The following is a 16,148-nucleotide window of genomic DNA, read 5'->3' as shown; positions in this document are numbered from 1 at the left end:
TGGCTCTTGAAGCAATGACTCCAGCAGCAGTCCACTCCTTGTGAATCTCATCCAAAATTTTGAATGACCATTTCTTAACAATCCTTTCAAGGCTGCGGTTATCCCGGTTACTTGTGCACTTTTTTCTACCACCCTCTTTCCTTCCACTCACCTTCCATTAGTACACTTGGATACAGCACTCTGTGAACAGCCAGCTTCTTTAGCAATGACCTTTTGTGGCTTACCCTCCTTGTGGAGTGTGCCAATGACTGCCTTCTGGACATCTGTCAAGTCAGCAGTCTTCCCCATGATTCTGGAGCCTACTGAAACAGACTAAGGGACCTTTTTAAATGATTAGGAAGCCTTTGCAGGTGTTTTTTTTGTTTATTATACTAATTTACTGAGATAATGACTTTTGGGTTTTCATTGGCTGTAAGCCATAATCATTAATAGAAATAAACACTTGAAATATATCACTGTGTTTGTAGTGACTCTATATATGATTTTCACTTTTTGCATTGAAGAACTGAAATAAATTAACTTTTTGATGATATAATAATTTTGTGAGTAGCAACTGAAAGTACAGTAGTATTGGTTGTGATGCCTACGATTGTTTAATGCAACTAAAACAGTTGCAAAAATGTAACCTTCAGTTTTTGTGTTCTGGGGTTTGTTTGTTTGTTTGCTTTTTATACTATTTTTGTTTAAATATTGATGGCCCCCTCACTTCAATTAAATCAAACCATAGTTTAAATAAGCCAAAAATGCTAAGTTGTGAAGTTGCTAAACATAAGTTCACAACCGAAAACTTACAAAAAATTGCAGTATGCTACTGGGAAGTATGTTATGTAAAGTAGACAATTAAAAAAGTTATTAATAAAAAAGACCTTTTATATTAAAAGTGAAAAAAAAAACAATTTAACCTTGCCATGTGCCTTTACAATAGGAAGGGGCCAAAAAATCTGAGTAGAATCAAGTCCCAAAAGCAAGCACATACAGTATAACTGGCTACTGTATTCATGTGGTTTTGAAACAAAAACACACGGAGCATATAAACCACCATAAAATATTCTAAAAGGTATATTTTTTAATGACAATTAATTAAAAATATACAGTACAATACATGAATCACAACAGATTAATCATTCATAGAGCTGTTCAAATCGGGTCAAAGGTGCACCAAAAAATGGTGTCACTCCACTGGCATGACCACAGAGAGTAGGGCCTTCACATTAAATAATATATAGGCAAAAAAGTGCCAGTACATATTTTTGTAAAGAAAGCCAACCTGTAGTTCTGGAGCCACATGTGGCTCACGGTCCCATGAACTGTGGCTCGTGACTGTCTGCCAGCTTGGTGCATTAGCTCCAGGTCTAGCAAACAGGTATGAAGAGAACATCTCAAAATGGTGAATTTTGTGAGTAGTCCTGCACAGAAGAGCAGATCTGGCTGCACATTTACTGGTCTTAGGGGTTTAGAGATGTTTTAGGTATGGTACGCTGGAGGATGGTCCTACCTGTTAGAAGAGACGTTCAAAGCTGGATGTGACAGTGTGTTGGGAGTCCTTGATGGAAGAATACTGAATGGGGGTATTGTAGGAACCCCTGGATCTCAGTGTACTGCTTTGGAGTGATTTATGTGGAAAAGCTTTGGTTATCATTATACCTGTAATGGTGGCTTTGGTTGACACTACTTTGAAGGGGGTGGAAGCTGGGTGTGGCTTGCGACGCTCTCTGTGCTGAATGTGGCTTTCAATGTCAGAAAGGCTGGGGACCACTGACCTAAGGGAACCAATACGTAATATAGGCACCACTATCTGAGAGAGTACTTTGTTAGTCACTGACTTCATAATACCTATATTATGACTTGGTTCCCTTAGATGATGATAGGAGTCTGTCATTTTGGTTTGGATTTCTTTACAAATATATGCATTGGCACTTTATGTGGAGCTTCATAGGGTTATAACTTCTATCAGTCCTAATAGATAGATTAGGGAATGCTTTTGTGCATAATGGTTTCTGTATCTGAGATTTTGCATTAATTCATGTGGTATGTGTATGTGTCTCATATTAGACTACTAGAGCAATGATGTGGGCTACAAAAATGTTTCTGTTTTTGGATTATGCAGACTGCTTTTCTATATATATAATTGCCTTAAATTGTCTGTCATCCACTTCCGTCTGGATGTCCCCGAATCCCACAATCCACCGTGCCGCACCGGAAGTACGCCGACCACCATATTGGAATACCCAAGTGATGGGTATTCCATTGTGGTACCAGGCCCTTCCAGAGTACCGCCAGCGGGACACCACTGGGACCCCTCCGCCAAACCCCCCGCCGCCGGACCCGCCGCTGCTGGCCACACCGCCGGACCCCCCCACTGGACCCACCGCTGCCTGCCTACCATGTACATACACTCACACATGTACATACACACATGTACACACACACACACGTGCATACACACACATGTACACACACACATACATGTACGTACACACATGTATGTACACATAAACATGTACGTACACACACCCACACATGTATGTACACACACACATGTACACACACGTACACACACATGTACACACACGTACACACACGTACACACACACATACTCACATACACACACGTACTCACATACACACACACGTACTCACACACACATACTCACATACACACACATTCTTACATACACACACTTACTCACACACACACACATACTCACATACACACACACGTACTCACATACACACACAAGTACTCACACACACGTACTCACACACATACTCACACACTCACATATACACACACATATTCACATATACACACACGTACTCACATATACACCCACACGTACTCACATACACATGTACTCACACACATATACACACACACACGTACTCACACACACGTACTCACATACACACACACATGTACTCACATACACACATGTACTCACATACACACACACGTACTCACGTATACACACACGTACTCACACACGCGTACTCACACACACACACGTACTCACATACACACACACACATGTACTCACATAAACACACACGTACTCACATACACACACATGTACTCACATCTCCAGCACAGGCCGCAACCCACTCTCTTTCCTGCCGGCTGTGACTGCACGGAGGTGGGTGGGCAGGCAGCTGCGCGACACACATGTACACACACATGTACTCACACACACATGTACACACACATATGTACTCACACACACGTACTCACACACACACACCACACACACACTTCCCTCCCGATGCGATAGCATCGGGCACACCTCTAGTCAAAAAATAATTTGGCTTTTCCATCTAAAACAGGAATCACTCTTTCAGTAATACACAAGCTTTGAATTCAGAATTTAGTTTTATTTGCAAAATTAGAAACAAGGAATTTAATACTGACCTTCCTTGGTTGCATTGTGTGAAACAATTAATCTTATAAAAGTGTTGTTAGTGCAGTATATCAGAGCTTTATTCATTCATAGTCACATTAAGTAACTTTCCAGCTGCAGTAGTTCCTATATATCACTTGAATCTTTGGATTAGTATTTACAGACTTTATCATGCATGGTTCACCTATAAATACTTTACATTTAGGGAACCCCAATATGCAGCAGCAAGAAAATACCTTTTATTAGTACTGTACATACAATTTTTGCCAACAAAGCAAAATTACTAACTTTATAACGGGACTTGACCGGACTGGACTATTGTAGCTCATATTGTACACTGCACACTGATACATGAATGAATAAAATCTCAAACTTGTCCAATTAGTAGTATAAATGACTAAGGACGTTTTTGTCTGAAATGCACTTGCTTTTATGTAATCACTACTCCAAGTCAAGTCAGTCCATAACAGGTGTGTAGCTGCGGTTGTTTTTAAAATGCTTTTTCAATAAAATTGTTTGGATCTTAATAGATGTTCCTGGAAGCTGGATTTATTTACCTGAATATTTCAACTGTGATACACCCGTATCAGTAATGTACTCCAGTCACCTTCCAGAGTGCAGGAAAAGAAGAAGCTGCTCACACTACTGTCTGCTATGTCTATCTGATCTAATACTGGAGATTTCAGGGATTTTGAGGTAAGAAGAAGATGCTCACACTACTGTTCACCATATCTATCGGATCTAATATTGGAGATATCAGGGATTTTGAGGTAAGAGGCTACTCACACTGCTGTCTACCCTGTCAGTCTGATCTAACACTGGTGGTACCAGAGGTGTTGAGGTAAGAAGTGGTTGCTCACACTGCTGTCCACCATATCTATTGGCTCTAATATTGGAGATATCCATGATTTTGAGGTAAGAAGAGGCTGCTCACAGTGATGTCTGCTAAGTTTAGCTGATCTAATACTGAAGATATCTGGGATTTTGAGGCAAGAAGTGGCTACCCACACTGCTGTCTACCCTGTCTTTCTGATCTAACACTGGAGGTAGCAGGGGTGCTGAGGTAAGAAGAGGCTGCTCACATTGCTGTCCACGATATCTATCTGATCCAATTCTGGAGATACACACGTGGTCAAAATTGTTGGTACCCCTTGTTTAATGACAGGAAAACCAACAATGGTCACAGAAATAACTTGAATCTGACAAAAGTAATAATAAATTAAAAATCTATGAAAATGAACAAATGAAAGTCAGACCTTGTTTTTCAACCATGCTTTCACAGAATTAAAAAAAAAAAAAACCTCATGAAATAGGCATGGACAGAAATTATAGTACCCTTAAGTTAATATTTTGTTACACAACCTTTGGGGGCAATCACTGCAATCAAACGATTCCTGTAACTATCAATGAGACGTCTGCACCTCTCGGCAGGTATTTTGTCCCACTCCTCAAAAGAAAATTGCTCCAGTTGTCTTTCAAGGTTGCCTTTTCCAGACGGCATACACTACCGTTCAAAAGTTTAGGGTCACTTAGAAATCACCTTATTTTTTTAAAGAAAAGCACATTTTTTCCAATGAAGCTAACATTAAATGATTCAGAAATACACTCTATACATTGTTAATGTGGTAAATGACTATTCTATCTGCAACCGTATGGTTTATAATGCAATATCTTCATAGGTGTATAGAGGCCCACTTCCAACAACCATCACTTCAGTGTTCTTATGGTACTTTGTGTTTGCTAACTGTGTAAGAAGGCTAATGAATGGTTAGAATACTCTTGAAAACCCTTGTGCACAGCTGAAAACAGTTTGGCTGATTAGAGAAACTGTAAACCTGACCTTCCTTTGAGCTAGTTGAGAATCTGGAGCATTACATTTGTTAGTTCCATTAAACTCTCAAAATGATCAGAAAAAAAGAACTTTCATGTGAAATTTGACAGTCTATTCTTGTTCTTAGAAACTAAGGCTATTCCATTCGAGAAATTACCAAGAAACTGAAGATTTCCTACAACGGTGTGTACAACTCCCACCGGAGGAGAGCACAAACAGACTCTGACCAGAGTAAAAAGAAGAATGGGAGGTCCCCCTGCACAACTGAGCAACAAGACAAGTACATTAGAGTCTGTAGTTTGAGAAATCGATGCCTCATAGGTCCTTAAATGGCAGCTTCATTAAATATTACACGCAAAACGCCAGTGTCAATGTCTACAGTGAAGAGGCGACTCCAGGATGCTGGCCTTGAGGGCAGAGTGGCAAAGAAAAATCCATATCTGAGACTGGCTAATAAAAGGAAAAGATTAATATGGGCAAAAGAACACAGACATTGGACAGAGGAAGATTGGAAAAAAGTGTTATAGACAGACAAATCCAAGTTTGAGGTGTTTGGATCACACAGAAGAACATTTGTGAGACACAGAATAACTGAAAAGATGCTGGAAGAGTGCCTGACGCCATCTGTCAAGCATGGTGGAGGTAATGTGATGGTCTGGGGTTGCTTTGGTGCTGGTAAAGTGGAAGATTTGTACAAGGTAAAAGGGATTTTGAATAAGGAAGGCTATCACTCCATGCCATACTATGTGGACAGCGCTTGATTGGAGCCAATTTCATCCTACTACAGGACAATGACCCAAAGCACACCTACAAATTATGCAAGAACTATTTAGGGAAGAAGCAGGCAGCTGGTATTCTATCTGTAATGGAGTGGCCAGCGAAGTCACCAGATCTCAACCCCTTTGAGCTGTTGTAGGAGCAGCTTGACCGTATGGTACACAAAAAGTGCCCATCAAGCCAAACCAACTTGTGGGAGGGGCTTCTGGAAGCATGGGGTTAAATTTCTCTAGATTACCTCCGCAAATAAACTGCTAGAATGCCAAAGGTTGGCAATGCTGGAATTGCTTCAAAGGGAGCATTCTTTGACGAAAGCAAAGTTTGAAGGAGAAAATTATTATTTTAAATAAAAATCTTTTTTTCGAACCATGTCAATGTCTGTGTCATGCCTGCCATGTCTGTTATGCCGCATGAACCCTGGAGCAGTGTGCACGCGCACCAAACTATCATGCCCGCCTTATCTGGGATGCCGCATGACTCCTGGAGCAGTGTGCACGTGCACTGAACTATCATGCCCGTTATGTCTTATGCTGCAAGATCCCTGGAAGCAGTGTGCACACGCACCTCATGACTGTTGTGCTGCAAGATGCCTGGAGCAGTGTGCATGTGCGCCTCATCTCATGGCTGCCTGCCATTGCGCATGTGTGTTTTACCTCATGGCTACACGCCGTTGCTGTGTGACCATCCATCTCTGCTCTGCCTGCTGTGATCGTCACTATGGTGCAGCAGAATCTGATCCAGCAATCTTCCCTATGGTCCTGGACTCCCTGATCATGTGACCCTCTCTATGGTCCAGCAGAATCTTATCTAGCTAGCCTCTCTATGATCCTGGAGGATCTGAACTGGAAGTCCTCTCCTGATCCTGACCCGGAAGTGCAGGTGCTAATGCCCTATATCAGACCGCCCCTTCCTATGGTCGGTGCCCGAGTATCGTGTTGCTTCCCTGCATGGCTGCATGGTCTGCTCAGTCGCTTTCTGTATTCTGTGCCACTGCACTCTGCCCTGTAGTGCTTCTCTGCACACGCTCTGTGCTTGTATTCTCCCTCTTGTCTTGTGCCATGTCTTGTGTTGTCTTTTGTGCAATGTCTTGTCTTGCTATGCTTTGACTTATAGTATTTCCTATGTTCTCTGCCTTTGCCTGTTTTCGCCATGTTGTGTCCTTGCTATGCTTTGCCTTGTAGTACTTCCTATGTTCTCTGCCTTGCCTGTTTCGCCATGCCTGGTCTTTGCTATTCTGAGCCTTGTAGTACTTCTCATGTTCCCTGTCTTTGCCTGGTTTTCCTTACTCTGTCTTCTGGTGCTCACTAGCGCATTCCATGTCTAGTCTCAAGGTTCTGCCTTGACCCAGCTCTGGGCTTCGGCCTATGCGCCGCTGCTAGACTCTGTCCTATCATGCTCTCTAGCACATTTCATGGCTAGTCTCAGGGTTCTCCCTTGACCCGACTCTGGGCTTCGGCCTACGTTCCGCTGCTAGCCCTATACTCTCTCTAACACGGCTCCGTGCTTCTGCCTACGTTCCGCTCCTTGTTCTGTACTTTGCCTAGCCTTGCCTTGTTTCTTGCCTTGCCTTGTTTCTTCGCGTGCCCTTTGCACGCGCCTGGCCTTCCTAGCCTCCTGTCTGTGCCTCAGCCGTGCCCGCCCTAGCCGTGCCCACCTGCTTGTGCCTCAGCCGTGCTCGTCGGCCAGTGACAGTTGTGTCGCCTGTTATGCCTCAGCTGGGTTCGCCTCAGTCTTGCCCGTCTGTCTGTGCCTCAGCCTGACCAGCTAGCCAGTGCCCCAGCCGTGCTCTCTGTGCTTCCTTGCACCCACGCTGTCTCTGCACTGTGCTTTGCGTGCCTTCTTAGCACGCGCAGGCCCTTGCCTTAGCCTGAACCCTGGCGTGCCCCTCTGCATGTTCAGGACCTTAGCCTGAACCCTGGCGGCTCCTCTAGTGCACCCAGGACCTTGAACCCTGGCGTGTCCCCTACACACGCACTGTGTCTCTTACTTTGAACCCTGGTGTGTCCCCTACACACGCACCTTGCCTTGCACCTTGCCCTGGACCCTGGTGTGCCCCTAGCACACACCCTGCCTGGAACTTTGCCTTGGAGTGTTCCCTAACACGCACCATGTCTGGAGCTCTGCCGTGCCTCCTTGCCTGAACCCTGGTTTGCCTGCCGGATGCCCAGAACCTGCCGATCGCTGCCAGAGATCGTAAGCCTGACGACTGCGACCTGATCTCCGGAGCTGATGTCCGCAGCCTGATGCCCTGATCATGTCGATCTTTGCCAGCTGTCCGGAGTCCGATGTGTGTTGTGAGCTCATTTTCGGGTTTGCCTCTGGCTTCTGGTGAGGGTTATGGAGCTGGCTGTGCTGACAGAGGAGTAGTGAGTTCTCTATCTGGACTCCCTCTGTTGGTGAAGGGAGGTAATGAAGCTGATCTAAATGGCAGAGACCGGCCACCTGAGGAAGAGGACTGCGACTGGACATCAGGAGTTTCTGATTGGATTTAAGGCAGCCGACTCCCTAGATTCTTGCTGGTGATTTTTCCTGACTGTGGCTCCTGGTTTCCAGTTTGGTTCCTGCCTTCCTAAAGCTAAGTTTTCTCTGCTATTGTTCATATGAGTTTTTGTCTGGTTTACGTTTTTGTGTTCAGCCAGCCCTGGCTGGGACTGGGCTGAATCCCCATTTTGTCCCTAATCAGTTGATCTCTTTTGCTCTGTCTTCAGAATATACCTGAGTGCTGATATAGTGTTTTCAAGTCTAGCGACTTCAGGGCCTTTTTCTATCAGACGTGTTGAACATTCTTTTTGGCAGGGTTTTTTGTGTGATTGCAGACAGCAGCTTTTCTTTCCTGCCCTTTCTAAATATCGAGGGCCCCGTCGTTTGCTCAGCCTATCTTTCTGCCTGTGTCTGTGTTTTCATCTTGTTTCACCGACAATACATGTTGGGGGCTGTCTATTGCTTTGGGGTCTGCTCTGGGGCAGTTTAGATTTTCCCTTTCTTTCTTTAGGCTTATTTAGTTCTCCGGCCATGACGAGGCGTCTAGGATCACCGTAGGCTAGCTCCATGGCTACTGCTAGTTGTTGTGGATAGGATCAGGGGTCTGCAATCCGCTAGTTACCAACCTCTCCGGTTTTCTGGGCTTAGCTTGCTTTTTGTTTTTTCCTCCTCGGTGGCTCATTCATAACACCGATGCCATTGAGCCCTTGCCTGTACCCAGGCGTGCCACCTGGCACGTACCATACCATGGACCTTGGCATGCCCTGGCACGCACCTTGCTGTGTTTTCCCTGTTATCACGTCTTGCACCTGATGTAACCCTGAGTTTGCCTTATTGAAGATACCTTGAATTCAAGTCTTGTCTTGTCTTGTTTCCTGCACGTCCTTTGTTGTCAGACACTCGTACTTAGTGCCTACCTGAGCCGGCCGTCTGGTTCCAGCAGTCGTGGTGGCTCACCCCCTTGGTCTTGCCCCTGAAACTCCCTGTATAGGGGGTGGTTCCTCACAACGTTAGCTCGCCATAGGTGGGTGCCACGACCCAGAGGGTCCACTTTAAAGAAAACGACTCAGCATAAGCTGACTCCGTCACAGTCTGGACTAGATTTTAAATTCATTTGGCAACTCATTTGATTAATAAAAGTATGAGTTTTCATGGAAAGCACAAAATTCCCTTGGTGACCCCAAACTTTTGAATGGTAGTGTATTTCAGCTCTTTTCAAAAATGCTCAATAGGATTTAGGTCAGGGCTCATGTAAGGCCACTTCAGAATAGTCCAATGTTTTACGCTTAGCCATTCTTGGGTTTTTTAGCTGTGTGTTTTGGGTCATTATCCTGTTGCAAGACCCATGACCAGCGACTGAGACCAAGCTTTCTGACACTGGGCAGCACATTTCTCTCTACAGGGAAGGCCATTTATATGGATACACCTGGGTGGGCCATTTATATGGATACACCTAAATAAAATGGGAATAGTTGGTGAGGACAACTTCCTGTTTGTGGCACATTAGTATATGGGAGGGGGAAATCTTTTCAAGATGGTTGGTGACCATGGCGGCCATTTTGAAGTCAGCCATTTTGGATTCAACTTTATAACTGGCCCACCCAGGTGAATCCATATAAATGGCCCACCCTGTAGAATCCATTCATAGTCTTGAGATTCCATTGTACCCTGCACAGATTTTAAACACCCTGTGCCAGATGCAGCAAAGCAGCCCCAGAACATAACAGAGCCTCCGCCAAGTTTCACGGTAGGGACAGTATTCTTTTCTTGATATGCTTCATTTTTCCATCTGTGAACATAGAACTAATGTGCCTTGCCAAAAAGTTCCACTTTTGTCTCATCTGTCCATAGAACATTAACCCAGAATCTTTGTGGCTTGTCAACATGTAATTTGGCAAATTCCAGTCTGGCTTTCTAATGATTTTTTTCAACAATGGTGGGCTCCTTGGTCGTTTCCCATGAAGTCCACTTTGTCTCATGCAACGAAGGATGGTGCAATCTGACACTGATGTTCCTTGAGCTTGAAGTTCACCTTTAATATGTTTAGAAGTTTTACTGGGCTTTTTTGTTGCTATTTATATTAGCCGTCACTATGATTTGTCATCAATTTTTCTCCTGCAGCCACGTTCAACGAGGTTGGCTACATTTCCATGGATTTTAAATTTCTGAATAATATGTGCAACTGTAGTCACAGGAACATTAAGCTGCTTGGAGATGTAAAACAATAATAATGAGCTAGAGCCCAAGCCAGCTGACCGACTGCCACAGGTGCTCAGAACTCTGTCAAAACCAGGCGTGAAGGCAATAGCAGGAAAAAAGGATTGACGTTCCAGCTCTATAAAATCTCTTTAGTTTATTAGAAAAATATAAAACGTCATGGTAAGGCAGAAAAATCCTCCACAATAGTGAATGTACACATAAACACTTGTAATACGGCAATGCGTTTTGATCACAGATGGATCTTTGTCATAGCTATGACAAAAATCCATCTGTGGTCAAAACGCGTTGCCGTATTACCAGTGTTTATGTGCACTTTGTGGAGGATTTTTCTGCCTTACCATGGTGTTTTACATTTTTCTAAAAAACTAATGAGATTTTATAGAGCTGGAACGTCAATCCTTTTTTTCCTGCTACTGCTTGGAGAAAGTCCTATAACTTTTACCTTTAACATGTTTGTCTATAATATTCTTTCGAATCTCCTGAGACAACTCTTTCCTTCGCTTCCTCTGGTCCATGTTTAGTGTGATACACACCATGTCACCAAACAACACAGTGAGCATCTGTAGCCCTCTATACAGGCCGCTCACTGATTCCAAGATTGTAGACACTTGTGATGCTAATTAGTGGACACTCATTGATTTAACATTTCCCTTTTGTCACATTATTTTCAGGGGTACCATCATTTCTGTCCAGGCCTATTTTATGATTTTTATTTTTTTAAAAATTCTGTGGAAGCAAGGATGAAAAGCAATGTCCAACTCTCATTTGTTCAGTTACATCGATTTTTAATTATTAATTTTGTCAGATTCAAGTTATTTCTGTGATCATTGTGGGTTTTTCTGTCGCTAAACGAGGGGCACCAACAATTTTAACCACGTGTGTACCTGGGGTGCTGAGGTAAGAAGAGGCTGCTCACAATGCTGTCCACCCTATTTATATGATCTAACACTGGAGATACCAGTGGTGCTAAGATAAGAAAAGGCAGCTCCATACTGCTGTCCAGACTGTCTATCTGATCTAATACTATGGATACCAGTAGTGATGAGATAAGATGATTCTCATTGTTCATGCTCCTCTATTCGATCCCTTGAGTTTGTGTTCTGTGCTTGGCTTCTCTTTCTGCCGAGTCACGCGAGACACTCTTTTTCTCTAGGTGTTTGGGTTTCCGCTTTTCTGGCTGCAGTCTGTCTGGCTTAACACAGGTGTTTTCATTTGTCTGCCTATCACCTTTTGTGAACAAGAGAGAAACGATATGCACAACTCGGGGTCTCACAAGAATAGAAAATATTTATTGGTATATAATTTAATTCTATTATATGCCAATAAATATTTTTTTTTTTTGTGAGATCCCCAGTTGCCCATATCTTATCTCTCGTGTTCACTTATGACTCAACTACATGCATAGGGTTGATCTCCTTGTAACTAATTAGTGGGGCCCTCCTCATTATTTGTGTTTGGTTTCATGATTGTTAACTCCTATAACCTTTTGGGTGCAGCTTTATATTATTTCCCCATGCTGGAGTTTCCTGCTTGTGATAGATTCAATTGGATATTCTGACATTCTATTGATGTTGAGGTCAGTCTGTGAGATTGCAGCTAAGGGTTTTCGCTTAGCTGTTTCTTAGCTATAATTTGCACCTATCTTCTATTTATTATTAGGAAATAAGCAGTATATTTGTTAACAGTAATTGCTTTTTTCTTAGTTTGGTATTTCATTATTAACTTTACTCACTCTGGGGTCTTTCCTTTGTTCAGCACATTTATCCTTGTCACGCTCGCGCCTTGGCTGAATGGCGTGAGCCGGGGGGTTGTGGCCCCACTGTGCCACAAACCTGACTACCCTGGAAGGGGCGTAACTACGGCAGCTACCTCGGTCTTCACTGGAGCCTCTGATGGTGAGGTCAGGCTTCTGCGGCTGGTAGCTGCCGGGTGCCACACCAGGGTGGTGTCTGGCTGTGGCTGCTGATCCCACTCTGGAATAGGACACCTAGACAGGTGCGAGAGACAAGCAGGCTGAGACACAGGGCAAGCAGGCACGGCTTGGAGACACAGGACAGACTGGCGTGGTATGAGAAGGGACAGGTAGGGACCTGTTCACACAGCAGGTGCAGGTGTAGGCAGGAGGGAGTGGTGTATGTTGGAACAGGATTTAGACCTGTGCACACAGGAGGTGCAGGTATGGATATAGGCAGGAGTGCGGAGTAGGCGGAGCTGCATGGGTGCAGGTGCGCAGACGGAGCTGCAAGAGTGCAGGTGCGCAGACGGAGCAGCAAGGGTGCAGGTGCGCAGGCGGAGCTGACACAAGGAAAGACACAGCAGGGAAGGAAGCCACAGACAAGGAGAAAGGGAGACTAAGGTAGGACAGAGTTCAGACAAGGTATAGAGACAAAGACTCAAGGACCAGGATATTCTGCCTCCTGGCAGGCGGAAGGACAAGTAAACACAAAGCTAGGACCAAGACACAGAGACCAGGATATGCAGCCTCCTGGAGGGCAGGCAAAGAACACAAAGCAAGGCTAAGGGTATTCCTACAGAGAAGGAGATACACAGAACAGGGCCTGGCTACCTCAGCAGCAAGATACTAACTGAGTATAGACATTGCACAGGTCCAGGTTAGTGGGAGTGGTGGAACTAAATAGTCAAGGGCTCTAGGTGATTGGTCAGGGACATATTACACAGGTGCACCCTGACTGCATAAGAACCAGAGAGTACTGGCGCCACCTCCCAATACACACATAGCTTGGAAGCATAGAGCAGAAGCACAGAGCACAGGACTGGCAACAGACAGAATTCACAGCATGACCCGGAGCAGTGAGTAAGTTGATGTGCAGGGGATGGGAGGCCATGCAGTGACGCCAGCAGGGTTGTTACAGTACCCCCCCTTACGGCCCCTCTTCCTCAAGCCTGCCAGAATGACCTGAAGGAGTATGGGACCACACACAGTCCAGGTTGACACGACATCCTTCTGGTAGGGTGGAATAAGTGTGCCATCAGGAATCCCAGAGTGCCAAACTTCTTGGTGTCCGATGGAGTCAGCGTCCAACACAGAGGGTGTAAGAACTTGGATCTCTTCCTCCTGAGTGGCAGAAATCAGGGACCTGGAAGCCTCAGACTTGACCCCTACATCAGCCGGCCAGCTGGAAACAGAGGAGACCTTCACTGAGTCCATTTTTAGCCCGTTATCCAAAGAAAATTGGATCTCCTCCAGGTGAGTGAACAACGGAGATACGTAGGCCACTGTTCCCACCTCTGCATCCACCTGCCATATGGAAGCTGGAGGCATAAATACAGAGAGCCACTTCAACCTGTTACTCAGAATAAACTGGCCCCATTTTTAAGGTTAGAGGATGAGTAATGCTCCATCTTGGGACATTCACCCACTGGCCAAAGAGGAGCCGAGGACATCCACTCAGGATCCATCTTCAGCCCTTTATCCTGGGGAAGACAATAAGGAGGCAGGGATGCTCTAGGGAGCAGATCACTGGTATTATTGCTGGAGATGTGTGACGAGGAGGCCTCCTCTTTGCCCTCTTCGGAGGCGTCATCACCCCTAGACTCGACGACCAGCAGACCAGGCGAAGAAGACGACATAGCTAACTGAGTCTGATGCAAGGGAACCAGACACCCTCTGTCAGTTGGTTGTTTCAAGCATGGTACCCTGTTGGGTCTCCAGACATAAATGGGCACAAGGATCTCTTGCTCAAAATGACGCATGGGTACACCAGACAGAAAATGAAAGACGAACTTCTTCGTGTATAGTGCTCCGATCTGGAGCTGTAGTTGTCCTTGCAGGATTAGACTGTTCTCCAACAGGGCTCGGCCACCTCGAGACAATGCCCATGCCGGCTTTGGGAGCTGTATGACAGAGACCACACACTGACTCCGTATGGCTGGCGGTTCATACACACCAAAGCTCCCAGAAGGCAGAGAAACAGTCCAAGCTTTTAATGGAGAGGGAGTGCTCATGCCAAGGGCCGTCTTTCCTACCGGCCAAGGATCTTGGAGCACTGGCTTCACAGGGCAGAGACCGTCAGGATGTTCCTTCTCAGGACTGGACTCTGACGACAACCTAGCCAGCCCCTTTTTCTTAGACCTCTTGGATCTTGCCCTGGGGGTTGTCCTGGCAGGTTGTGGAACAGGTGGGTCATGGACGGTCATAGACGGATGAGATGAATTAGCCTCGGGTTCTCTTCGTCTGGTCCGTTTCTGGAAGCTTGGGGGGAAGACTTCTCAGGAGGTGCGGTACTAGGCTTGTGGAAGGCTCTGCAGATGGTCACCATGAAGGCTGGAAGACTCGAGGTGATGGGATCCCCTGCTTCCCAGAGGGGGGTAAGCCACTCCAAGGCATCTCCTGTTAGGTAGGTCAATAGCAGTCCTACCTTTACCCCATCAGTGGCAAAGAAAGGAGCATGCCATTGGAAGTACCATAAGCACTGTTCAAAGAAGACACGACACTGCTCAGGATTCCCATCATATCTTGGTGGCTCCGAAGGGGGTTCAACTTTAGGAATGCCAGCCTCCAGCTGTGCAAACAGTTCATTGGAGACAACAATGGTGGGTGGAGCAGTGAAGGACTGGACTTCAGATTCGGTAAAGACTTTATTCAATTGCCCATTTGGGTAAAACAGTTCATCATGCTCCGGGAGTGAAAGGACATGAGACTCAGCGGGGACCATGGCCTGTGTAAACTAACTGTCCCGCTCGCGCCTTGGCTGAATGGCGCGAGCCGGGGGGTTGTGGCCCCACTGTGCCACAAACCAAACTACCCTGGAAGGGGCGTAACTACGGCAGCTCCCTCGGACTTCACTGGAGCCTCTGATGGTGAGGTCAGGCTTGTGCGGCAGGTAGCTGCCGGGTGCCACTCCAGGGTGGTGTCTGGCTGTGGCTGCTGATCACACTCGAGAACAGGACACCTGGACAGGTGCGAGTGACAAGCAGGCTGAGACACAGGGCAAGCGGACACGGCTAAGACACAGGGCAAGCAGGCACGGCTTGGAGACACAGGGCAAGCAGGCATGGCTTGGAGACACAGGACAGACTGGCGTGGTATGAGAAGGGACAGGTAGGGACCTGGTCACACAGCAGGTGCAGGTAGGAGGGAGTGGTGTATGTTGGAACAGGATTTGGACCTGTTCACTCTGGAGGTGCAGGTATGGATATAGGCAGGAGTGCGGAGTAGGCGGAGCCGCAGTAGTGCAGATTAGGCGGAGCCGCAGTAGTGTGGAGTAGAGCTGGACCACAAGGTCTGTGGTGAACCTGCAGCAAGAAGTTCTGCAGCAGCAGAGAAGACAGAGCTGCAAGGGTGCAGATGCACAGACGGAGCTGCAAGGGTGCAGATGCACAGACGGAGAGGACACAAGGAAAGACACAGCAGGGAAGGAAGCCACAGACAAGGAGAAAGGGAGACTGAGGTAGGACAGAGTTCAGACAAGGTACAGGGACAA

The sequence above is a fragment of the Dendrobates tinctorius genome, unplaced genomic scaffold, assembly GCF_039654945.1.
Source record: "Dendrobates tinctorius isolate UK_male_01 unplaced genomic scaffold, ASM3965494v1 ptg000018l, whole genome shotgun sequence".
NCBI classification, from domain to species: domain Eukaryota; kingdom Metazoa; phylum Chordata; class Amphibia; order Anura; family Dendrobatidae; genus Dendrobates; species Dendrobates tinctorius.
Note: the sequence above shows the minus strand (reverse complement) of the source record.